Source organism: Ictidomys tridecemlineatus, chromosome 2 (assembly GCF_052094955.1).
Source record: "Ictidomys tridecemlineatus isolate mIctTri1 chromosome 2, mIctTri1.hap1, whole genome shotgun sequence".
NCBI lineage: Eukaryota > Metazoa > Chordata > Mammalia > Rodentia > Sciuridae > Ictidomys > Ictidomys tridecemlineatus.
The window spans coordinates 108311798-108336718 of record NC_135478.1 but is presented as its reverse complement, the minus strand read 5'-3'; the positions used below and the strand labels follow the sequence as shown (position 1 = coordinate 108336718).

The 24921-nt window shown below is 40.2% G+C and overlaps 1 protein-coding gene and 2 pseudogenes across 2 annotated transcripts in view; 1 reads left to right on the top strand and 2 right to left on the bottom strand.

Annotated features, from left to right (window-relative positions):
- The window catches only part of LOC101969513 (immunoglobulin lambda-1 light chain-like), an 828312-nt gene that overhangs the window by 293053 nt on the left and 510338 nt on the right, over positions 1-24921 (top strand). The gene's annotated exons all lie outside the window — the stretch shown is intronic.
- LOC101969808 (carnosine N-methyltransferase-like) lies at positions 169-8181 on the bottom strand (annotated as a pseudogene).
- LOC101961183 (ADP-ribosylation factor-like protein 5A pseudogene) lies at positions 14528-15059 on the bottom strand (annotated as a pseudogene).

Genomic DNA, 24921 nt, shown 5'->3' with positions numbered 1-24921 from the left:
AAAAAGCAATAGACATTTTAAGAGAATATACACTATTTATAAATTTTGTTAGGAATAAGAAGGCACCACTGATTTGAGATTGTGTCTTGCTATCACTGATAGTTGATTTTGAGTTTTTATCTCAGGATTTGTTTTAGTAAACTTTTCTGGTGATATCAAGTAAGACCATTATTGTGGCTTACATACCACAAATAAGACAAGTTCATAGTAGTATTTCATCATAGAGAGATCTTTCACAGTATATGTTGACAATATGGATTCTTTTTTCCACCTCTATCTGTTGCTGAACATCATTTTTTATAGCTTTGTTCTATGGAAAGTTCATTTGCCAAATTTTCCAAGTGGTACAATGTGGTGAGCTGTTCCTGCGGACTGTGGTCGCCATTACATAATGGCGCTGGCTCCGTTGTGGTCTGTGAAGGACAACTCCATATCAAAGAGAGTTGGCGTGTTCCCAGCTCCTTATCAGAGAAAGTTGGCGTGTCATTTTCTAGCACCCTGTGAGAAGGGTACACGTGGCAGCTTCGCATTGGGGTTCGCGGTGCTTTATTAAGGCTGGGAGGGGCATCCGAGGTTTAGTAGAAGTAGTAGTAGAAGAATTATTAGAAGAATATCAAGGGCCTGAATAAACTGCTGAAAGAAGATTCCTGAGTCGCGTCTTCCTTGCGGGCAAGGGGGGTCGCGACAAGTGGTGCCGAAACCCGGGAGAAAAGAAACAAAGAAACACCCAGGAACCAGAACTTTCAGCAGTCAGGGAGGTGCACTGGTAAGTCCCAGGTAACGTGGGACCCGCTGTTAAAAAGCGGGAAGCTCCTCTGTAAAGAGAGGGCGCTACATCTTATAGCAATTGCACTCTGAATTTTTGTTCTCTTTCTGTGTATGTTCGTTTTGTTTTGTGTACTTTCACTTTCGATTTCTGTGTTTTCTTGTGTTGCGTCATGGGTGCCGTGACTTCAAGTCCACTTCTTCTGGCCTTAGATGGCTTTTTACGTTCCAAGGGACTGGAGGTGAAACGTAGTACCTTAGAGAAATTTTTACAGAGGGTAGATACAGCTGCACCGTGGTTTGCATTTTCAGGCAGCCTCACTACACCCAGCTGGGATAAATTAGGCAAAGACCTTGACTTTGCTCGTGAGCAGGGCATGCTAGAGGGCGGGGTGATACCCCTCTGGAAGATGGTCCGTAGTTGTCTTACGGATGGCCGATGCCAAAAAGCGCTTGTTAAAGGGCAGGAGGTTTTAGAACAATTACATGAGGAAAAATCAGAAACAACAGAGAGCGAAGTGTATCAGGAAGAGGGGAGTGTGCGGGGCGTGGAGAACGGGAGGAGACTGTATCCAGATCTCAGTGTGCTGCGCACGCCCCCATGCGAAAGTGGGTCAGAGGTAGAAGATAATGAAGAGGAGGAGCTGGAGACGCTGTCTCGGCAGCTAGGGAGTTTAGGTACAGGGAACAGAGATAAGCAAGGGCTCAAGAACGGACAGCCTCCCGATCCGCCTCCATATGGCAGGGGTGTTTCAGGCTGCCGCTGCTTTCCTCTGTTCCTCAGGGCTGGCATATCATTGCTATTGACATTAAAGACTGTTTCTTTTCTATTCCTTTGCATCCTAAAGACTCACAGCGTTTTGCCTTCACCCTTCCCTCGTGTAATCACGAGGAACCAGATCAAAGGTTTGAGTGGGTTGTTTTACCACAGGGAATGTCTAACAGTCCCACGATTTGTCAGATGTATGTAGGGAAGGCACTCGCACCTCTCAGACAACAATATCCTTCCATCAAGATTATTCATTATATGGATGATGTATTATTGGCAGCCAAATTAGAACAGTCAGTTTATGAGGCCTATAAAGACCTGGTGAAGTTGTTAGCTCAGTATGGATTACATATTGCACCTGAAAAGGTTCAAACAGGGGATTCTATTAAGTATTTGGGAGCGACGATTAAATATGACATGTTAAAACCACAAAAAGTTACTATAAGAACTCAAGATCTCCAAACTTTAAATGATTTTCAAAAACTGTTGGGAGATATTAATTGGATAAGAGGTTATTTACATATTCCTAATATCGTGCTCCAGCCTTTGTATGCTATTCTTAAGGGTGATCCAGATCTTACTTCCCCTCGTACCCTCACTACAGAGGCCAGAGTGGCCCTTATAAAAGTAGAAGAAGCTATACAACATGCTACTCTATGCAAGCTCCAGAGTGATAAACCTTTCCAGTTATGTGTGCTTGCCATTATGCGGCGGCCTACTGGAGTACTGTGGCAAGATGGGCCTTTACTATGGATCCACCCACATGTATCCCCAGGAAAATCTTTAGAATACTATCCTGATGCTGTTGCAGCATTAGCACTTAGAGGGATTCAACAGAGCATTCAATTTTTTGGACAAGCACCTTCTTCTCTTATCATACCCTATTCTAAAGTTCAACTTAATGTTTTGTGTGCTACTCTAGACAACTGGGCCATTCTATGTTGCTCGTTTCAAGGGGATATTGATAATCATTACCCTTCTCATCCATTACTCCATTTTGTTAAAGAGCATCCTATCATTTTCCCTAAAGTAACTTCACCCACTCCAATTCCGGGGGCTGTTAATATTTTTACTGATGGCTCTAAGTCTGGAATGGGAGCTTATGTGATTAATGACTCTCCCCCTGTCCAGCATCAATTTGCTCCTGGAAATCCACAATGGGTAGAACTACAAATTGTCATTGAAGTTTTTAAACAGTGTTCTTTTCCTTTCAACCTCATTTCGGACTCCATCTATGTGGTGCAGGCGCTCAAAATTCTGGAGGCTGTAGGAGCTATTAGTGACACCCGTACTGTGTCTGCTTACTTTAATCAGCTTCAACAGCTTATCCGTAGCCATACTGCCCCTTTCTATCCAATGCACATTCGGGCTCACACCTCTCTTCCTGGCCCGTTATCACAGGGTAATGCCTGTGCTGACTCGGCAACTAGAAGCCAGTTGGTATGCTTGGCCTCCTCCTTAGAAGAAGCTAAATTATTTCATCACAACTTTCATGTCAATGCTATGACACTGCGTAGACGTTTTTCCATCTCCAGAGCAGATGCTCGTCAGATAGTATTACAATGTCCCCATTGTGTCACATTTCTTCATCCTCCTACTTATGGTGTAAACCCACGAGGATTGAAGCCATTGGTCGTCTGGCAAATGGACGTAACTCACGTGCCTGACTTTGGCAACCTCAAATATGTACATGTTTCTATTGACACATACTCTGGAATTATTCATGCTTCTGCTTTATCGGGAGAAAAGGCACGTAATGGTATTACTCATTGCTTAGAGGCATGGGCAACATGGGGTGCACCTACATCCCTTAAGACTGATAATGGACCTGCTTATACTGGCAGACAGTTTACATCTTTTTGTTCTACTATGGGAGTACAACTTGCTCATGGGTTGCCTTACAATCCTCAAGGGCAAGGCATTGTTGAACGTGCCCACCGCACCTTAAAAGAAACCTTAGAAAAACAAAAAGGGGGAATAGGAGTTGACCACACTCCTAAAGAACGCCTGTCCTTAGCTCTTTTTACCATTAATTTTTTGAATTTGGATATTCATGGCCGCTCTGCGGCCGATAGACATGTGTCCCCTCAGCCCTCTGTGACTGGCTATGTTAAGTGGAAGGATGTTCTTACGGGCCAATGGAACGTCCCTGACCCCGTGCTGACATGGGCACGAGGATCTGTATGTGTTTTTCCCTAGGATCGCACGGAGCCGCTGTGGATCCCTGAACGCCTGACAAGAAGAGTCTCGAGATCTACTAACCAGCAGCAGGAGGTGCCACAACAGTCCCATGATGAGGAGCTTCATTCTGATGAGTGCTCTGGCTCTGATGCTGGTGCCAATGGTACAGATGGCACCAATGCAGTGGTGGGCAGTGGCACGGGCATGGCCAATGCCAATGCCAGTTCATAGTAATTCTAGTGTCCTCCCCACTCTTTTTTCTACCTCATGTGAGATGTCTGCTCCTTGTACCTCTCCTAGAGGGGACATGGAAAATATTTTTAATCAGTCTCAAGTTAATCTCACAGGAGTTTTTTGTTTCAGTCTTGGGAACACTAATTGTATTAGCCTTAAGACCAAAAATTTGACTAACTGGGAGGACCCATTGCGGTCCAGTCGAGTCTCAGGGAGTATTCTCAGTGCTGTATTGAGCCAAGTAGTTTCAGGGAAGCAATCAGGCTCAGGGACCCCCGCAACTAGCTCTGTTTTAAACATAACTACTTTAGCTATTACCTCCGAGGTACTAATCCCAATGCCTCCTTCTTCTAATAGTACTTGCTATGCCACTCATTTCAAGGCCTCTCCTTACTGTACCCCTAATTTTGGTTTTCCCCCGACATTTACGCCTTGTCAGGATCATTCTTGGGAGAAACATCAAGTTGCTAAAGGTTTCTCCTTTTCCCCCCCTCTGAAGAGATATGTTTATAACTTTAACAACAATGCCAACTCCTCTACAGGAACAGGTTGGTCCTGGTTTCAATGGCTCATTTCCAATGAGAAGGGGGCTTCAGCCGATATTTCCACATTGGCTCAATTACTAGGAGCCAAAAGTTGGCTGGCTAATGTTTCTGGCACTACTAAGGAGAGTGAACGAGGTAATAGGCTTACATCTGTTTCGTTCAACTCTCTGTTACATTATGCCACATTGCCTCCTGCAATGGTCTGTATCCAATCCCCGTTCCTGTTCCTTTTAGCTAATCACACCTCATCGGGGATGCTGGATTGTTCTATTATTACCTGTTTCTTATCTGAGTGTTGGAATGGTTCTTGGACTGTAGCAGTAATTATGAAAATTCCAACTTTTGTCCCAATCCCAGTCACTGCGGATCCAGATAAATTTCCTATTGTAGAGCTACTTAGAGTCCGCAGAGATTTTGGAATCACGGCAGCTATAGTGACAGCCGTGGCAGCATCTGCTGCTGCAGCAGTTACGGCCGGAGTAGCCATGGCCAGTCAAGTACAAACTGCTGCCACTATTAATCAAGTTGTTCAACAAACGTCCACTATACTTGAATCGCAAAATGCGATTAATCAACATATTTTGTCAAGGATTTTAGCTACCAACCAAAGAATAGATTTTCTTCAAGCTCAGGTAGAAGAATTGGCTGACCTAGTACTTTTGGGCTGCATTGACCAACGTGCACATTTATGTATAACCTCTGTCAGATTTAATGATTCCAGGAATGCTTCCCACATCATTGGTGGATATCTGGCCGGAAATTGGTCCATGGAAGCGGAAGACATGATCCAGTCTCAACTAACCCAGATAGCTGTCTTGAATAGTACCCGTGTCGATCCCGTGACTCTGGGTCAATTCACCAATTGGATATCTTCTGCTTTTTCCTTTTTTAAAGAGTGGGTGGGAGTAGGCATTTTTGGTGCACTGTGTTGTTTTGGTATGTTCCTCTGTTTGTGGTTTCTCTGTCGCCTTAAAGCTCGTAGTGCTCAAGATAAGGCTATGATCATACAAGCTCTTGCTGCTTTAGAAACTGGCAACTCGCCACAGGTCTGGCTTGCGCATCTTAAGCACTAAACTTTTGACATGGTCATTGCACCCCAAGTTATTATAACATTGCACTGGGATTGACATGTCTTTCCTCGTTATTCTCTTAGTGTCAGAAAGCCCTTGCACTCTGCCGGTCTTGCTACCATTGCACGCAGATGGGTTTCTACACTAGTGCCTTTGACATGGTCGTTGCACCCCAAGTTATTATAACATTGCACTGGGTACGACATGTCCTTCTTTTGTCTTTCTTTTAGTGCTGGAAAGCCCTTGCACTCTGCAGGTCTTGTTGCCATTGCACGCAGAAGGGTTTCCACACTGGTCTTTATCTATCACTTTAAAGTCCGTGCCTTTCTTTCAGGGTGCTGCCAACTTGTTTGTAGTTGTACTTCTGCATGGCCACAGTTCAACCTCAGCTATTCCCTCTTACTCACCATCATCACGATACAGGATGCGAGGCAAGGCACTGCACTTGAGTAATCCATTGAGAAGAGGGACCTCAAGGGGAGCATGTCCTATTGCATGCGGGTTTGACGTGTCTCCGCCCCGCCCCACGAAAAAAGGCGTCGGCTGATATGGTGTCAGATTTGGGGAAGGCGCCCCCTGGGACTGGCCCATACTATGCAGCCACTTTTGCACAGTGGGATAGGACCTCTACTCTCGCCTGTATTGTCTTAGTGAAACAAAAAGGGGAAGCTGTGGTGAGCTGTTCTTGCGGACTGTGGTCGCCATTACATAATGGCGCTGGCTCCGTTGTGGTCTGTGAAGGACAACTCCATATCAAAGAGAGTTGGCGTATTCCCAGCTCCTTATCAGAGAAAGTTGGCGTGTCATTTTCTAGCACCCTGTGAGAAGGGTACACGTGGCAGCTTCGCATTGGGGTTCGTGGTGCTTTATTAAGGCTGGGAGGGGCATCCGAGGTTTAGTAGAAGTAGTAGTAGAAGAATTATTAGAAGAATATCAAGGGCCTGAATAAACTGCTGAAAGAAGATTCCTGAGTCGCGTCTTCCTTGCAGGCAAGGGGGGTCGCGACAGTACAACAGAGGACCAAGATTTATCCAAATTCTACCTGGCCTGAATAGTTTCCATATTGTATCAATACAGTCAATCATATTGTGAGCTGTGCCTATGAAGAAACAGGTGGCAATACAGTCCCAAATATTGCATTTTAAATAAATCTCCTGCTGACATAGAAAAGTTAAAACCAGGAAGAAGAATGTAGGGGTCAATATCAGGGGAAGGTTATGGGTCATATCTGATCAGCTAAACTCTGGTTATTGCTAAACTGATGGATCCAAGGGATAAAGTTTATATTTGTTAATTTCAGAACATCTGTTCAGAACAAAGTTGGAAGAAAAGAGCATTAAAAAACCTCCATTCATATTCTTGACAAGCATGACCTAGCATAGCTATTCCCAGTTCAGTTTTCCTAATCTAGCACCAGTTACCAGAATATTTACTTAAAGAGGATCTCTCTTTTGGAAAAAAATTGTTTTTTGATTGGCTGGCAGTAGGCTTTCTGCTTTTCTAGTTTCACTTTAGTCTCTCAAAATCTATTTCAATGTGGATTATAACTTATCCATATCAAATGTTGAGGCTGGCATAATCTTTCCATTCCCCTCATTAGGGATTCAAGTGAAGCTTGAGATGCTAAATGAAAGAAATTATGGTGGTCTCACTTTACCCAATAGATTAAGGTTAATTAATCTTAAAACCACAATATAGTTAAGCAATCTTTACTCAGGAGAGGTCCAGAACTGAATTGCTATGGGGTGTGGGGACAAGTGCATGAAGTACTGCATACATGGCATAAGGGTGTCTGAGTAGCAAACCACTCCCCCATGCTAAGCGTATGAGCTGCAAACCGTTTACCTTGTAGGCACAACCCTGCATATTGCAGTTCCTGCACTTGCTCCACAGCCCACTCTTTGATTGGTCGCTGCAGGGACAGTTGACCAGAAATTGTATTGGTGGCTGCTTATAATCTGCTTTGCTACTACCTGAATATATATATACATGGTAACTGCACAATAAAATCAGAACTGCTTCCACCTTGGTCTCTGGAGGTCTTGATTAGTGACTCTGCAGCCACACTCTCCTCTACCCTGTTCTGTGGGCCTCCTCACTGGACAAGAGAGAGCCCACACAATGGAGACTAAACATCCTCTCTTCTAACAGAAGAGAAAGAAGAAAATCCCTCTGGGTCATTGATGGGACAACTTGGAGAGACTCATACTGGAATTGCCACACTGTATCTATCATCTTCTCCATATTCTTTATTTTCAAAAATATGTATGCAATCATTCACAATGATCAGTAATATTTCTTGATTATAATCCATGCATTTTCAAATCTTGTCCAAGTAAAGAAGAAACTGAGCAAGGAGTTTCTGTTGATTATCTTGAACTGATGTAAACTGTCTTTTTATTTGGTTCACTGGCTTATACATACAGGTATCATTATAGCGGAAGGCATTGATGATCTTCCAAAAGTACTTGCTCTAGAAGCTGTCCTCCTCCTTGCTGTGAGTGTTTGCTGCTGCCTAAAGTGCTGCTGCAGAGCCCAAAAGCCCAGCAGAGAACTGCACTTCCACTTTCTTGCTTCCACCATGGTTGTGTCCGCCTCTTCTGCAGCCCTGGCACAGCTGAGAAGGGGTCAGTGGAGGGTGCTGGTGTTGCTATATGGCCTCCATGGCTTTAGGCCTCACTGCCTTGCTGCTCCTGGCGACTGAAAACCCACTAGGGCCTGTTGTATACCAGCCCCCAGAAAGCCACGCACTCCACTCCCATTACCCTCAGGGCTCCTTCCACACTGGGCTCTGACAGATTGTCAGCTACTGAGCTTGTTATCTTGCAGTTCCTTCAAGGAGTGATTGATGTTGCTTTCAAGTATATCAATTGACAATAAAGTGGCTAAATGTATACATTTTCATGAAATAATGAACAAATTTACATAAATGTATGCTAAAACTTTTTTATGATTTATCAAGCTAATATTGAGGAAGAGTTGTTTTTGTAGTATATAAAAATTGATGTAAAAATATTATTCATAATTTATAAATTTATGTTTCTTCTAATGTATCTTCATTACTTGTATGAGGTTATATAAATAATAAAACATTTTAAGGGAAAAATATTCATAATTCAGTATCCATAATTATATTTTCCTCCTGCATTTTGTGTAAGAATTTCTATATTTTCTCTTTATCTAGGGTTTCTGTTTTAGTCTGTTTTTTGCTAGCATAACAGAATACTATAGACTGTATGAACACCAGGAGCAATTCAAAACATAGCTGCCTATGGCAAGATGTGTAACAAGTTATACCAAGGCATGGTTATTCATATCTGTACATCTGGTTGTAAACTTCTGATCCATGTGCATACATCAGCAATACTTATCTCATTTTATTTTCTGTTTCTATAACAAAATGACTGAGACCAGGTAATTAAAAAAAGCAAGAAAGAAATTTATTTGACTCCTGGTTCTGGAAGCTGGGATATCCAAGAGCAGGGCCCTGGCACCTGGTGAGTTTCTTCTTGCTGCATCATAACAGGGTAAATTCATCATCACATGATAAGATACATGTGATGTGTCACCAATGCCATCTTGGGGGCCCCTTCCTCATAGTTTTATCTAATCCTTATGATATCCCAAAAGTCCTACTTCCTATATATTATAAATATGAGTTTAGGGGATTAAGTTTCCAATGCATGAAATGTGGGGAGCAGGAATACATTTGAAACATGTCAATGTCTTACCAAATTGTCTATTCTCTGAGACTGAAGTGTATAAATGAGCACCAGAGATAGATGGAAATGGGCAGGTCTGTGGTATAAGTTGGTTGGCTAGGTGGGATAAGATCTATTCCCAAGTATTTTTTTGCAAATGAGATAGTTTTCCTGATTTCTTTCTTAGCAAATGTATTATTGGAGAAGAGAAAAACAATTAATTTATGTATGTTGATCTTTTATCCTGTTACTCTGTTTAATTTGTTTATCAACTCTAGAAGTCTTCTCCTAGAGTGTCTTGGGTTTTCTAAATATAAGATCATGTCACCAGCAAACAGATAATTTGACTTCTTCTTTTCCTATTTGTATCATTTTAATTTTCTTCTTTTGCCTGATTGTTCTGGTTAGAGTTCCAAGACTAAGTGATTGAAAGTGGATACCCCATGTCTTATTATTGATTTTAGAGAAATGTTTTCAGTTTTCCTCTCTAGGCCTTGGTTTTGTCTTACATAGCCTTTACAATATTGAAATAAGTTTCTTCCATCCCTGGTATTTTAAACACCAGTGTTTTTCCAGTGTTTTCAACATGAATGGGTGCTGGACCTTTTGGGATAGTTTCCTTGTATTTCTTGAGAAAATCATGTGATTCTCCTACTTAACTCTATTGATGTGATGAGTGGCATTTATTGATTTGCATAGGTTGAACTACCCTTGCATTCCTGGGATGAAACAGATGAAACATGTTGTACTGTCTTCTTACTGCAATTTTGAATGCTGTTTTTCTATATTTTGTCTTGAGTTCTCACATCTATGTTCATCAGGGGTATTGGTCTGATAGGTCTTGATCTGGTTTTAGTATCAGGGTTACACTGGTTTTATAGAGTGAATTTGACAATATTCCATCCTTTTCTGTTTCATGGAATAATTTGAGGAAAGATGGCATTAGTTATTTTTTAAAAGTCTCATAGATAAAACTCAGCTGAGAATCCACCTGGTTCTAGGTTTACTTTGTTAGAAGGCTTTAATTGCTGTTTCAATTACATTGCTTGATCATAGTCTGTTTAAGTTTACTATACATACTCATGATTCAGTTTGAGTCAGTCATATGTGTCTCAACATTTGTCAATATATTCTAGATTTTCTAGTTTATTAAAGTACAAGTTTTCAAAACAGTTTCTAATGATCCTCTGAATCTCACAATTGTCTGTGGTGATATCTCCTTTTTCATCTATAATTTTGTTGATTTGGCTCTTCTTTCTCTTTCTTTTGGATAGTTTGACTGAGTTTATCAATCTTGTTTATCTTTTCAAAAGACTAAAGATTCATTGATCTTTTGTATTTTTACAATTTCATTAATTCTGGCTCTGATCTTAATAATTTCCTGTCCTCTCCAGAGTTTGAATTTTGTTTGTTTGAGTTTTTCCTCTAGGCCCTTGAGGTGAAGCACCACCTTATTTATCTGGAATCATCCAATTTTTTAATGTAAGAACTCAATGTTATAAACTCTCCTTTTAGAGCACCTTCATACTGTCCCTGAGATTTTGATTTATTGTACCTCTATTCTCATTTGTTTTCAATAATTTCTCCCCTGATTTATTCTATGGTTAATTTCTCATTCAAAATTGAATTATCTTGCTGGGCTCTGTGGCATATAGTCATAGCAGCTGAAAAGCCAGAGTCAGGAGGACCTAGAATTCAAAGTCAGCCTTAGAAAAAGTGAGGTGCTAATCAACTCAGTGAAACCCTGCTTTAAATAACACACAAAATAGGGCTGGGGATGTGGCTCAGTGGTTGAGTGCCCTTGTTCAATCCCTGGTATCCAAAAAAAGTGAATTATTTAATCTCCTAGTGTAAAAATGTTTCCTGTTTTTTTTAATCTTTTTGATGATTTATAATTTTAATCCATCAATTTCTTATAGGATTCAAGAAAATAGGTCAATATTTTTGATTTTGCTAATATATGCTTTGCACCCTGAAATATGATCCATTTTAGGAAACTTCCCTGTGGCACTGAGAAGAAAGTGAATTCAGTTGTTGATGAATAAAATGTTCTATAAATGTCAGTAAGATCCATTTGATGAATAATATTTTTTCTGAAGAGTCTTCTTTTTTAGTTTATGACTGGATGACCTACCTAATGAATACAGAAGCATGTTGAAATTGCCCAATATTGCTTTATTGTGGTCTACTTGATTCTTTCTATTGAGAAGGGTTTGTTTTATGTTTATAGGTGCATCATTTTAAAGAGAATGAATATTTATTATCATAATTGCTTGTTGGATGATTCCATTAACCAGTATGAAGTGACCTTTATCTTTTCTAATGAATTTTTACTTGTGGTCTACCTTCTGTGGTATTAGAGTATTTACACTTGCTTGCTTTCAGTTTTCATTTCCATTATATATCTTTTCCTACCCTTTACCTTTCAATATATGGATGTCTTTGCCTATAAGGTGAGTCTCTTGTGGACCACATTTTATTGGGCCTCATTTTTTAATCTAAACTGTGAATCTAGAACTTCCGTTTGGAGAGTTTAGACTATTTATATTCAGTGTTACTAGAGAGAGAAAATTTTATTTTCTGATAATTTGATTTATTTCTAATGGTTAATTCTGAATTGATTCTCCTTTAATTTACTATTATTATGTTGAGATTCATCCCTATTATACTTTATTTCTTCTGGATTTCTGTGTTTTACTTTAGCAGAGGCTTAGTGGTTTGAATTCTTTTAGTTTCTGCTTATCATGGACTGTTCTGTTTCAACTTCAGTTCTGAAGGATAGTTTTGCTAGATGTTGTAATCTTGCTTAGCACATATTTTCCTACTGGGTTTTGGTATATATAATTCTAAGTCCTGTTAGCTTTTAAATAAATCAATTGAAATCCAAATTAACTTACTTCTAAATGTAACCTTCACTTTTCTGTTCTCATTTTTAGAATTCTATTGTTATTCTGCACATTAGACATTTTAATTAAGATCTGTCTTGGAGCCAACACACTGATGCATGCCTCAGTGGCTCAGGAGACAGGGACAGGAGGATTGCAAGTTCAAAGTCAGCCTCAGCAACTTAATGAGGACAGTAACAAATTGGTAAAAACCTGTCTAAAAAGAAAAAAATAGTTAATCAATTAAAAAGCCTGGTGATATGACTCAGTGGTAAAGCCCATGTGGGTTCAATACCTGTTTTTTTTGTTTGTTTGTTTTGTTTTGTTTTGTTTTTGTTTTTTGTTTTTAAATATGTCTTGGGTAGAATTTTTTTTTAATTTTGTCTATTTTGGGGTGATATACCTCTGGTTCCACTATTTGGATTTCCATCTTTTTTATGGGGGTTGAAGGAAATTTTTAATATATGACAAAAGTTTCAAAAGTCTGAGTACATAGTACTCAGTGCTTAGTAATTTTGGATTTGCTTTTGTAAAAGCACAAATAATATTAAGTGTATTTGCATTTTAAACATCATAACATAAATATAAAACACAAAACATCCAAAGTTAACACTGATATACCACACCTGACTTTGATTTAGACACTGATAATTTTATATTTTATAGAAAAAGTTGTTGAAATTTTGACAATGCTTATAGTATATAATTTCTATGAAAACCTTCATGAAATTTAAAAGGTTGGTATTAAAAATAGTTATTTTTTCTTAAATATTATAAAACATGTCAGTTTAGATAAACCTTCAAATTTTCTGTGTATAAAATATATATAAACACAGTATTCAAGAATGTGTTTTAATGCAAGGTAATTCTGTTTACAATTAACACAAAAATACCTTCAATTTTCAGACATTGGGAAAAAAACCTAAGCAAACCAAAGTAACTTTGGATCAAATTATATCTTAGTACAAATAATATATGACTTTCAATCAATTTTTCAAACAGCAGCATTAAAAATTGCATTATTAATTATTAATATATTTACATGATGAAATAAGATTAAGAAAAATTACAGAAACAAAAAAAGCTCAAAAGTAGTTCACCTTCTAAAATGAGAAATATAAAATCTGCAAGTTAAAATTTTTAAATGTTGCTTGGAAAAATTTTATGCCTTATTTGTACTCTGACATTCACTTTAACTGCTTGAAAAGATGGTAGCTAAATTATTTAATAATATTTCTAGAATGCTACCTTTTTGGGTAGATGCTTATCACAATTAAGAAATCACAATTAATCACATCAGTTACACATCTACTTTTTTATATACTGCCATACTAGTGTACATTGTATTCTGCTGCCCTTCCTATCCTCTGTATATGAGTAAAAATGGGAGTTCATAATCCACTTGAATCAAATGTATGAAATATGATATGTCAAGAGCTTTGTAATGTTTTGAACAACTAATAAAAAAAGAAATCACAATTAAGAAATCACTTGATAATTTTACTCAAAACTTATGATTGATTGATAAATGGATTAACAACATATTCAGTAATTTAAACCAATACAAGAAATAATTTTATAATGGCTCATTGTGCAATTTTGTCTACTTGTGAAGTCAAGAGTTTGACTGTTATTTTACTCAGATTACATGTTTCCATGATGTGTGTTATTGATCACTATCAAGTTTTTTTCTGGATCTATTTTTTTGTTGTTGTTGAGAGCAGCTCAATAATTTGGTGTGTGGTTGGGGTGGGGTGGTTAGAATAAAACAGAGAACATACAGGAAAAATATAAAGTGGCATTTAACACAAATGCCAGTACTTATCTCATTGGGGCAATAATTAAGGTTACCACTATTTTTGTGTTATTTGCTTTTCTTTAGAATGTAAATCAAAGCCATTAACTTGAACTTGAGACATATATGTAATACATATAAAACCTTCAGAAAAATACATTTTTTTCATAAGTAACATGACATTTTAGAATATTGGAAACATTATCTGTACTGATTTGTATTTTGACTTAATGGAACAAGAAAAAAAGAGCATTCATCATTAGGGAGGTGTATTCTGTTTTTAAAGTTCTTAATGTTCAAAATGTCTTCCTGTTCCTTTGTACTTACCACTGGCTATAACATTGTCTTAAGAGGATTCATTGAGAAAAATATCAATGACAACTTTATACTTTGGAAGGAACTAATGAGAAAGCAAATTGGAGGATGAGACTTTATCTTGTTTTCAAATAAGAGGTCTTAATTTTTCTTCTTATAGAAAAAAATAAATCAATTTATTATAAAGATATCTAAACCATTATTTTTTGCAGCTTTCAGATGAAGTCCAGCACTTTGTTTATACAAAGTCTATGAGGTCAGTAGAGGTCATCTAATCCTAAATTATGACATATTCCATTCAAGTCCTTGGCATGATCCCTCACCAGTAAGAGCACACCAAACCTGCATAGGTCTCTGATGATATTTAATAAAAGTTAGCTTCAAAACCTGGGAGACTTCTACTACAGTCATGTATTCTTTAACATCTTGTGTATTAGCAAAAATCAGTAATCCAGTTTTTCTTAGGCCCTCATGCACTAATAGTTTGTAGAGTTCTTCTTTAGTTACAGAAATCCTCTGTCTGTACTGTCCACAACTACTATTATGAACTTCATGTTAGAATAAGTATTACAGGAAGAACAAAGAGATTCTTGGCCACCATATCCCACATTAGAAAATATATATCTTTAATCACTATCTCTTCTACCTTATTCCCTATTGTAGGGGATGTAAGCACAATTTTCTTCAAAGAAAATTATTAAAGGATGACAATTTCCCCTGTATTGTCCAGTCCAATAATGATAATTTTGTGACCCTGGTGATTGAATAGCCTCCATATCCTGGTGAAGAGAATTCCCATTATTGTACAATGGATCCCCTCCAGCTACCTGGGCCACCTGGCCTGGACACTCTGGCTCAGGCTAAAGGGTGGAGAGATACATTGGAGCATCAGCCTCTGCTGCTGTTGCCATTTCCACACTGGCCACTTGTCTGCTTCCAGGGAACCAGAGACAAACTAAAACCCAGGCCACTTTGCTCTGAGAAAGGCCTTGCAACTTTGGCTGCCACCTGCTCCTGCATATTGTAGCCACTTTTTCTGCCGTCAGTCTTGTGGACCCTTGGTCCTCCCCCAGCTCCTCTCAGGTGGCTAAAGTCTGGTTTTTCTTCTTGTTCTGAAGCTTTGAAAATGTTTCTGATTATTTCATTGGAAAGATTGTGCATTCCTTTAGTTTGTATTTTGGAAACATCAATGATTCTTAGATTTGATCTCTTAATGTTATCCCAGATTTCTTAAATATTCTGGTCATAATTATATAACATCTTTTCTTTATTATTGATTCTATGTTAAAGATATATACTTTGTCTTCAAAGCCTGACATTCTGCCTTCAAAGTTGCCTGATCTATTATTAATGATTTCCATAGGATTTTTAAAGTGATTTATTGAGTCTTTCATTTCCAGGATTTCCATTTGGTTCTTTTTAAGATTCTTTGTATTTAAATGGTCTTTTACTTCCTCTATTTTATCTCTAGTTCATTCCTTGCATCTTTTATTAGCTAACATTTTAACTAAGAATTTTTCATAATTTTCTCTACTGTAGTAAAATGGGATCAGTTATTGATCAGTGTTGTGGGCTATTTGGAGATGGTTTGTTCCTGTGCTTTTTTACCTATATATCTATCCATCTGCTAGGATGATTCTTCTTTCTACTTTTATACCAGGTACTATTTTGTGAGCTGCTTTCTCTTAAGAGAACTAGGTTGAGGAAATACCCAGGTATTCATACTCACTACACTCAATGTGTGTCCTCTGCTATTCTCATCATTGGCACCACTTTGAGAGAGGACCCTAAACCCTGCTTATCCAATCACTCTATCATAAACTAATCAACCTTAGGGGAAACAAAGACTAGTTGAAAATGTTCTTCACAATTCCTCTAACCCCAGGCATAAAATTGTAGTAATGATCTGGAATTTGTTGAAAAATTAATTTTTAAAGATGGAAAAATTGCTATTACATTACATAGTGAAGAAGAGGACAGGAAAAGTAAATTAGGAGAAAAAAGAAAAGATAGAAAAAATATCAACCAAGTGTAGGGCATGGCTGCCTACTTCCTGGTCTTGAGGCTGCACATGGGTGGAATTGGAGGCAATCGCTGTTAACATAAGAGGGAAATGTGGCTACAGTTTTAGAGAAGCAAGTGTATGCATGCTAAAGAAAACAGAGAATGGTTCCAGTTAATGCTTTAAAACATTAGAAGAAATACAATCAAATTGATTGAGGATAAAATATAAAATACTAGGAAAGCAACTATCAAATAAAAATAAAGGATAATATATATAAAATCCAAATTGATAGCAATCCATGCCAGGGTAGTGAATTCTTATTCAGTCTTGTTGGATTGGATTTCATCAAGTTTTGACAATTTAGGCTGGGATTGTGGCTCATCAGTAGGTTCAAACAGCAATTCTTTATTCCCGCTCTCACACCGCCTCCACACAGGTCCAGGGGCAATCGCGTTCTCCCGTCTGCCCGCACAATTCACCTACTCCACAAGGCTATCTCCAAATCCCATTTTAATCTCAATGGGAACAAGCAGCAGGAACACCCTAATCCCAGCAATAATCTTCAATCTCCAACTTCCCTAAAACCCATTGTCTTAAACTGGCAACGCCTTAAACTCAAGGAGCCGGTTACTTCCTCAAACCTGATCATCTCTAAACCCGGATCCGCCTTGGTCCTTGAGCAAGGTCACTTTATTAAAGCATGCATGCAATGTCCCATCGAATGTCCTCTAAGCAGCATGGGGTACACTTGGCAAGGACATTTTTCGATGCGTCATTCCTACTTGGTAATGGCCCTCAGCAAAATAAAGGTATTGTGTCCAAGTACAACTAAAAAAATATTAAGAAAAAAGATTTGGCACCTTTAGAAGATGCCCATCACTCTTCAGCTTGGATCCTCCTAGATTACTGGGGAACAGAAGCTATTTCCCTGGTTGTAATAGATTTCTCACCAGCTGGTTTCTGTTTATCAGTTCAGAGATCTGAACCTGTGTGCTGGGTGGATGCTGTGTTGTGTCTACTGGCTGTTTCTTTTCAATGCAGAGGCACAGGATGCAGGGATGAGGGCTGTTGTGCTGACTGCTGTGGGGTGTTGTGCATTCCCTTTCCTTAACTGAGTCTTCCTTAAAGTGGCATAGAGCCTGGTGACTATGGGCAAGCACAAGACATGTGATTGCAGGTTCTCTGTGGGTCATCTGATGTGCAGAAGCCTCCCCCATGGCTGATATAGATTGCCAGGATACCTTCCATATGATTGGATATAGGGAGAGTTGGCCCACCTGTGTCTGAACTCCTACTGCCTCAGGTTGTGAAGCTCTGTGCTCCCTCCACTCTGATTGGTGTCCCCTGGAGTGGTGCTATCTAAGCCACTGGTGGCTGCCCACAAGCACAGGGCCTGTGGATACAAGGTCTCCATGTGCTGTGTATGGCGCAGAAGCACCCTATCAGGCTGATATAGATCTCTGTGACTGGGATAAAGAGTCTGTTAGCCCACCTAAGTCTGAGTTCTTAACTACTGTGGCCACAAATTGCAGGCATCTGCTTTATTCTAATGCTGTGATATCCTCAGGGCAGTTCTAACTAAACATCTGTAGAACTGTGGTGTCTTTGGGAGTAGGGTCTCTGTGGGCTATCTCTGGCACAAAGATCTCCATCATGGCTGGCATAGCTCACAGGGGTTTTACTTGTCACCATGATGAGGGTAGGATCTCAGCTGGCCCATATTTTCCTGGACTCCTCAAAGGCTGTGTTGTGCTCTGGGTCAGGGTTAGCTCTCCCCAAGACTGATTAGCTCTTGGTTTTTCTTTGCCTAATGCTCCTTGTCCACAGTGAGGGGGAGGGAGTTTCAGTCACTTTTGGCTAGTAGAGATCCTTCTGCAATTCCTTCTGGACAGATTACTGAGACCTTTTCAGAGCTATTCTAGTTTTATTTGTTGCTATCTGGAGGTGGGCAGAAGCTGTGCTGAACTGATTTCTTCTAGGGAGGCTGGCTAGCTGTGGACTCTACAAAATGAATGTGATGCCCATGTGGCTTTCAGTCCACATTTTGGCTAAACTGCCTGATCTCCTTCACTGTCCTTGCTGTTCTGTTGTGTTTTAACTTGATCTGCTATTCTTTCCAGCTGTTGCTATGGAAATAGGTAAATTTACCTTTCTTTCCCTCTTTCTTTATTACCCTTCCCTCTTAGCACCGTCCTCATTAGAGTTTGCTGTCAAAGAGTTGTGTCCTTATTTTCTGCTCTGGTAACCAAACTTCAGGTCCTTCTATATATCAAATTGTCCAATATGGAGTTCTATTCAAGTGTCTGTCATTGCTTTCTTTCTGGGCTGTGGAAGGCTCAGAGGTTGTTGTCTAGACTAACTCTGTCATTGATGCCCTTTATTGGCTGTGAACTCAGTTATGTGCTGAAAAGTCTCATGTGGAATATTGTGACTGTGAGGGAGGGGTTCTCTAAGTCCACAGATAGCAATTTTACAGTAAGCATTGCAGGCAAAGAAAATAGCCCTGTCCAGAATAAATTCTATTGCCCTGCTATGATGAAAAATTATACTTCGGGATTTTTTTTTTTAATCTCCCATTGGCATATAGAGCAGTGGCTACAGTCAAGGTTACTGTTGTGAATGAAAATATCCATTGATAACTCCATGAAAAATATCCATCCCTGCCATCAAGGACACATTGTTCCTGAACAATGATGTGTGCTTTAGAGAGGAGGCTTACTGACAAAATGAGCCATCAGATGCCTGATCATTTAGATCCTTTTTTTTAACCTTTGTTTAACATTATACAAGACACAGGCATCTTCACAACCTGTGCAAATACAAAGAAAATTTGACAAGCATTTTTTTCTGTATTTTAAAAAATAAATAATAAAATCAGACACCTAAAATTAATTTATAGTTCAATGACCTTATATGTGAATGATATTGTTTTTATTGTCAGCTTGTTTCTTTGAATAACTAAAAGTTGGATTTGATTCTTACACTGAACAACATAGAAATTTTTAGATTTAGAAATTATAACACTATTTTTCTTCAATTATAGACTTTCATAATATCATAAATAAGTTTTCACCAATTTCTTGTGGAAATATTCTGTTTTTCATGTGTTTGGTAACATATATGTATTATTTTTAAAAATTATTTTTATCTAGTAGTGATTGATGTGGATACCAGATTGTAGAATGCATAAGAGGCTCTCATTATATTGTTTTGGACAGTGCTGACAAGACCCCTCAAATAACAGTCCCTTCAGAGTAATCTGGTACAAGAAGATCTGCCACCATCTATAGGACACAGTGGGAACTCAGAGAGAGGCACTGGTACCCAATAGAGATGTGAGCTGAGGACCACTTTCCTAGTAGCTTACTGAGCCTCGACTCTACTCCTGACACACTGTGCATGCACACTATCCACCTTATGATAATCATGACTGCCTGCCCTCATGATTGGTGCATCTCCCAGTTCTGGATGTATGGTCACTTGATATTGCATTATCCTGTATTTGTAAGAACCTGGGAAGGTATCAAGACTTATTTTTCAAAAGGTGTATACTTCCTACTTTCAGTCCACATCAAGTCCAAAATCTCATAATCTACAGTGGAATTTTCCTATGGGGCCTGGACTTCAAAACAATGTTTCTGTTCTCATCAGCAACTCCTCTATTTCTCTCTATATTGGATATAATTAATTATATAGTTGGACAACTGCAACCATTGTGGGATATGCCACAGAGCCTCCTTACTCTGGAAACCCATTCATTTGGCAATTTCACTGTTTGTAATATGTGAATAGGAGCAACATCCCCAAAATTAAAATATGATATTTCCTGATATCATAGTCACCTTAAAAGCTTTTTGCTTCTTTCTTCTGGGTAGATACTAGAAATAACTTGTTCATTATTTTGTGGGAGATGGCTCAAAATAATCTGAACAACTAAGCATAGCATGTTTCAGATTATGAGGTAAAAAACTAGTTTTTCCTTTATAATCTCTGGAATGTATGTGTCTCCCCAAATTTCTCAATATTCTTTACACTTCATGCACAATTGCCATGACAACATAGAGACCTAAGAAGTTACCCTGGTTTTCCAGATGGTCCAAGCCCCCAGGCAATATGTTATGACATGGAAAGGAGAATCAACATATCTGAGGGAATAAAATGTCCATGTGTGCTCTTGTCCACTCCACAGGAATGCACACTGTTTCAGATCCTGCTCTCTGAGAGGAATGCAGAACACAGCTTTCCTATCAATGGTTTATACCAAGTACCTGCAGAAGTATATTGCTCTGGCACATTTCACAGCTGGTGTAAAAACGGACAATGAGATTGGCTCCTCATCTCACCCAAGACCAACATTCATTCTGAATCTCTCTGAAATGTTGGGCAGTATTGAAGCATGGAGTGTAAACCCTCCCTAGAGCATGCTGGAGATGGGAAGCACAGCACCTAAGATCTTCATGAGGAGCTCACAACAAGTACAGAGTTACAGCATTGTAGTGAACTTTTAAAGTTTCATGGACATTTTATTTTATTCCCACTATTCAGCCCAAGAGCTAAGAGCTGGGCAGGACACACAGCTAACTAAGCCTCTCACTGTTATCGGGAGACTGGGTTGAATTACACAGATAGACTTACTTTTAAGCTCAGAATGGCCAGGCCATCCCTGAAGTAAGGTGAAGGCACAGATTAATGTAGATGTATCTTCCAAGACTATAGGACCAACAAGGAAAACAGACTTCTGTGGACAGAGGGTAGGTCTGTAAGCTTATCCTTCGCCTTTGTGTATACCTGAGGCTGAGCCCTGCTCTAGACAACAAAACCTCCTCCAACAGCAATCCTGAGCTTGGTCTAATTTATTATAGTGGATAGCTCTCCCAGCAAGGGGATAAGAGAGGCTTGGGTAGAAGTCAGCCCAGCCTAGGCCGAAGGAAGTAGATTAAGGTTTCTTCCACAATGGCTTGGTCACCCCCTCCCCAACCTGTTCTGCACAGGTGATGCCCTAGGGTCTCAGCCTACCCATCAGGCCCAAGAAAGTGAGACAAACCTGGACCTGACTCTACTTAGCAGGACTATGCCTGTGGTTGGAAAGATGCTCAGAACCTGCTGCAGGATGGGGGGATTGTGAGGATGAAATACATACTAAGCTCACTACTTTGCGTGGTTTGCTAAAGTGTTCAGAAACTCCGTCTTCCAGCAGCTCAGGGGCCACAGGGGCTGATGCTGATGCCATTGGCAGCCCCGAGGGCCTTCAAAATTTCTGAGCTCTTTCAGTATGGTGAAATATTGGTGTCATTTGGGATGTGTCCTTCATATTTAGTCCCATCTCCTCTCCTTCCTCTCTTCTTTTAGACTCTGTATCCTCTCACATGTTGATTCTGTCACTGTCATTTTCAGTGAATCAAGACAAGCGGCTAGGATCACATAAGCAGGAAGCATTATTAAAAGTAAAAGCATGCACTATTGCCAGCAGAAGCAAGATGAGGCCCTGTAATGGTCATCTGCAATGACGACACCAGTTCCTCATGTTCCCTGATCAATTCTTTGCTCCATCTCAGGGTACACAGCAACTCCAGCCATCCACTGGACCTATGTTATTAGGATACTGTCTATTAATGTCATGTGTGGAATTAGCATCATTGCTCACAGAGTGACATAGAAATTGAGAGAAATCTGCCAGTTTGCCTCCCCCACTTCTCCTTCCTTGTCCCGTCCGGCAGGACACATCAACGTGGGCAGCGAACCTAGATGGGGAGGAATGAAGGGACAAGAGACACGAAAGGTGACAGCAAGACAAAAGTTCTGATCAAGCTGCAAACTTTTATTGTTCACACAGGGGTATTTATATGCTGGGGATGGGGAAACTCTTCGCAATTGCTGGATGTGGGTGTGTAAAACTGCCAGCTGCAAGATGTCTGATGATCTTGATAACCGCAGGGTGTTCCAGGGAGATAGGTAGCTGCAGGATGCCTTCAGGGCAGAATGTCTCCCAGGGGGCTGTCAGGCTAATCTTTGAAGGAGAATGTCCTTCTAGTTCCCGACACTTCCTGCCCTGGTCACACTGACAGGTGATTGCCTGACACATGGAGTTTAAGCTTCTAGTCCTGCCCCTGCCCTCATATTTCTAAAACATGGGGGCAGATCCCTGGACCTCTCCAGGCTCAGCTAATTTCATTGGAACCTAAGCAGTCCATTTTTATTTACTTGAACTGCCAGCTTACAAAGGCCACAAAAGTCCTCAATTATACAACACTAAGTTTTGTTAGTAAGGAGAATTTCACTTTAATAGGGTCTTAATTATGGTTATGAAGTGGGGGATGTTAGGTAATGGTTCTTGTTAGGAGGATGTGCACTGGGGGATTTAAGGAAGTCCTTCAAGGTTGGTTTTTCCTGGAATTGGGACACATCTGTAGCATAATGCATAGGATGGGTGGACCTCTGGGATACAGTGAAGGAAGAAGAGTCACTGTGGGATATGCTTAGGAAACATTCATTGGTTAATCTTCCAGTTTGCCAAGGGAGAGCTGCATAATCAGAGGATTCAACTGTCGACAACATATTTTTAGAAATGGCTTGAAGCAAAATGGGACTTGGTTACTGTTTACTCCCTCGCCTTCCTGGGCATGAGTCTCCTATGTCTAATGGTGAAGCTGACACAAATGCCTAGCCTCACTTCTCAGCATGAACCACACTCACTGCAAGTTGACAATGATCTTGTGAGAGGAGGAGCATGAGCTATTCACAGACACACACACATACACACACACCTCTCCAAGCACAGGACTGAGAGGTGCTTGTTCAGCTGCCCCAGTCCTGAAGAACTTATGCATCAAGGGTAGAAATGACCAAGTCGGGGTCCCCCAGAGGGGTTTTGGATGCAGGGTTCAGATAATGGGAATGGACATCCATAGGTTCTTCTATGCCTGGACTTGGCCAGGGATGTATGCCTGTCCTCCCTGCTCGAGCTTTACTCCAGCAGCCTCCTTGGGTTCCTCCCTACTTCTGCAGGGCCTGCTTCTCCTCAACCACTCTCACTACTTCTCTCAACTCTAGGAACTTCCCTCCCTTTGTCCTGCTTCAAAGCCTCTGCTCTCTATATCTAGAACCTGTCCCAAGGAACAAACCCACATTACCCTGAACCCAGCCTTGACTCTGAGATCAGCCAAGTAATGCTGCTAAGGTGTACCCCTGAGACTTAGGCCTAGTTTTATCAAAGAACAGCCAAAGCTACTAAACCTTTCTTTCTTCAGAATAACTGAGAGGCAAGCTCGCTCTCCTTTCTTTAAAGAAAACAAAGTACCAGGAAACAACCTTTAATCCTCAAACTGGGTGAAAGAAAATGCACACTACTCATCTGACTCTATCCCATGAATGCCCACTCTCTATTCTGTGCTTGGAAGGGCAAGGTGAATGCAGCTAGCTCAGAGTGAGGCTGGACATCTTACACACCATTTCAGGTAACATGGGCTTTAGAATCGCATAGAGAAGGTAGCTACTGCTCCTAGGGTCCTCCAGAGCATGGAGAGGTAAAGCTATAGTGAGGAGCATCAAGGAAGAGGCTGGGACAGTACAAGAGGAGGCCAAGAGGGAGTCCCATCCAGGGGGATCAACAGGTCTCCAGGTCGTAGTCTCTGTACTGGAAGTCCCAAGAGCACATCACATGCCTGGCCTTCTGTGACCACATTCTGCCTATCACACACACAGTGTTTACTCAGGATACTAGCAGGAGCCTGGGAACAGTGAGGTTCTCAACTGGGACAATCCCCAGAGGAGCCTAGTCCCAGGTATCAGTCTTGGTAGTTGCCTGAGAGACAATAGGGTGTTCAAACCAAAACCCCTCTAGGAGGAATTTCCATATGAGAAGATGGAACTTGAGAGCCTGTGTTCTTTACTTATGACTGTTGCTTGGGAGTTCTGCCCAATCCCTGAGCACTTTCTCTTACTGTCCAGAAGTGTCCCAGAAATAACCTTTCTATCTTTGGCACTTCAACAGATGCTGCACACCTCTCCCTGCCTCTCCTCCCACTTCCTGGTGGATCTGCACTGAGGGCTGCAGTCCTGCACTCAGGTACAGTCTCAGCTGGGGATAGCACTCAAGACATTGTCTGCATGGAGCAAGCACAGTCTTCTTTAGTACACTGCAGAGTAGGGGGACCACAACCTGTCTTAGCTTTCTTTTCCTTTTCCTCTCTAGCTCCTACTTATGAGAGAAAACAACCCTTAACCTGAGTTTGACTTATTTCACTTAACATGATGGTCTCTGGTATTATCCAGTTTTCTACAAATAGCATAGTTTCATTTTTGTTTATGGCTGTATATACCACATTTTATTTATCTAGTTATCCACTTATGGACACCTGGGCTGATTCCATATTGTGCTATTGTGAGTTGGGTATAAGCATGGGTATGCATGAATCACTGTAGTCAGATGGCTTTGATTCTTCAGGATAAATACTGAGGAGTGTTATAGCTAAGTCTTATGGTGGGTCCATGCCTAGTCTTTTGAGGGGCCTCTATACAGATTTCTGTAGTGTTTGCAGTAATTTATAATCCCACCAAGAGTATATTTTGGGATTTTTCTCCACATCCTCTCTAGCATTTTATGTTTTTATTTGGGATGACTGCCACTCTGACTGGTGTAAGATAAAATCTCAGTTTA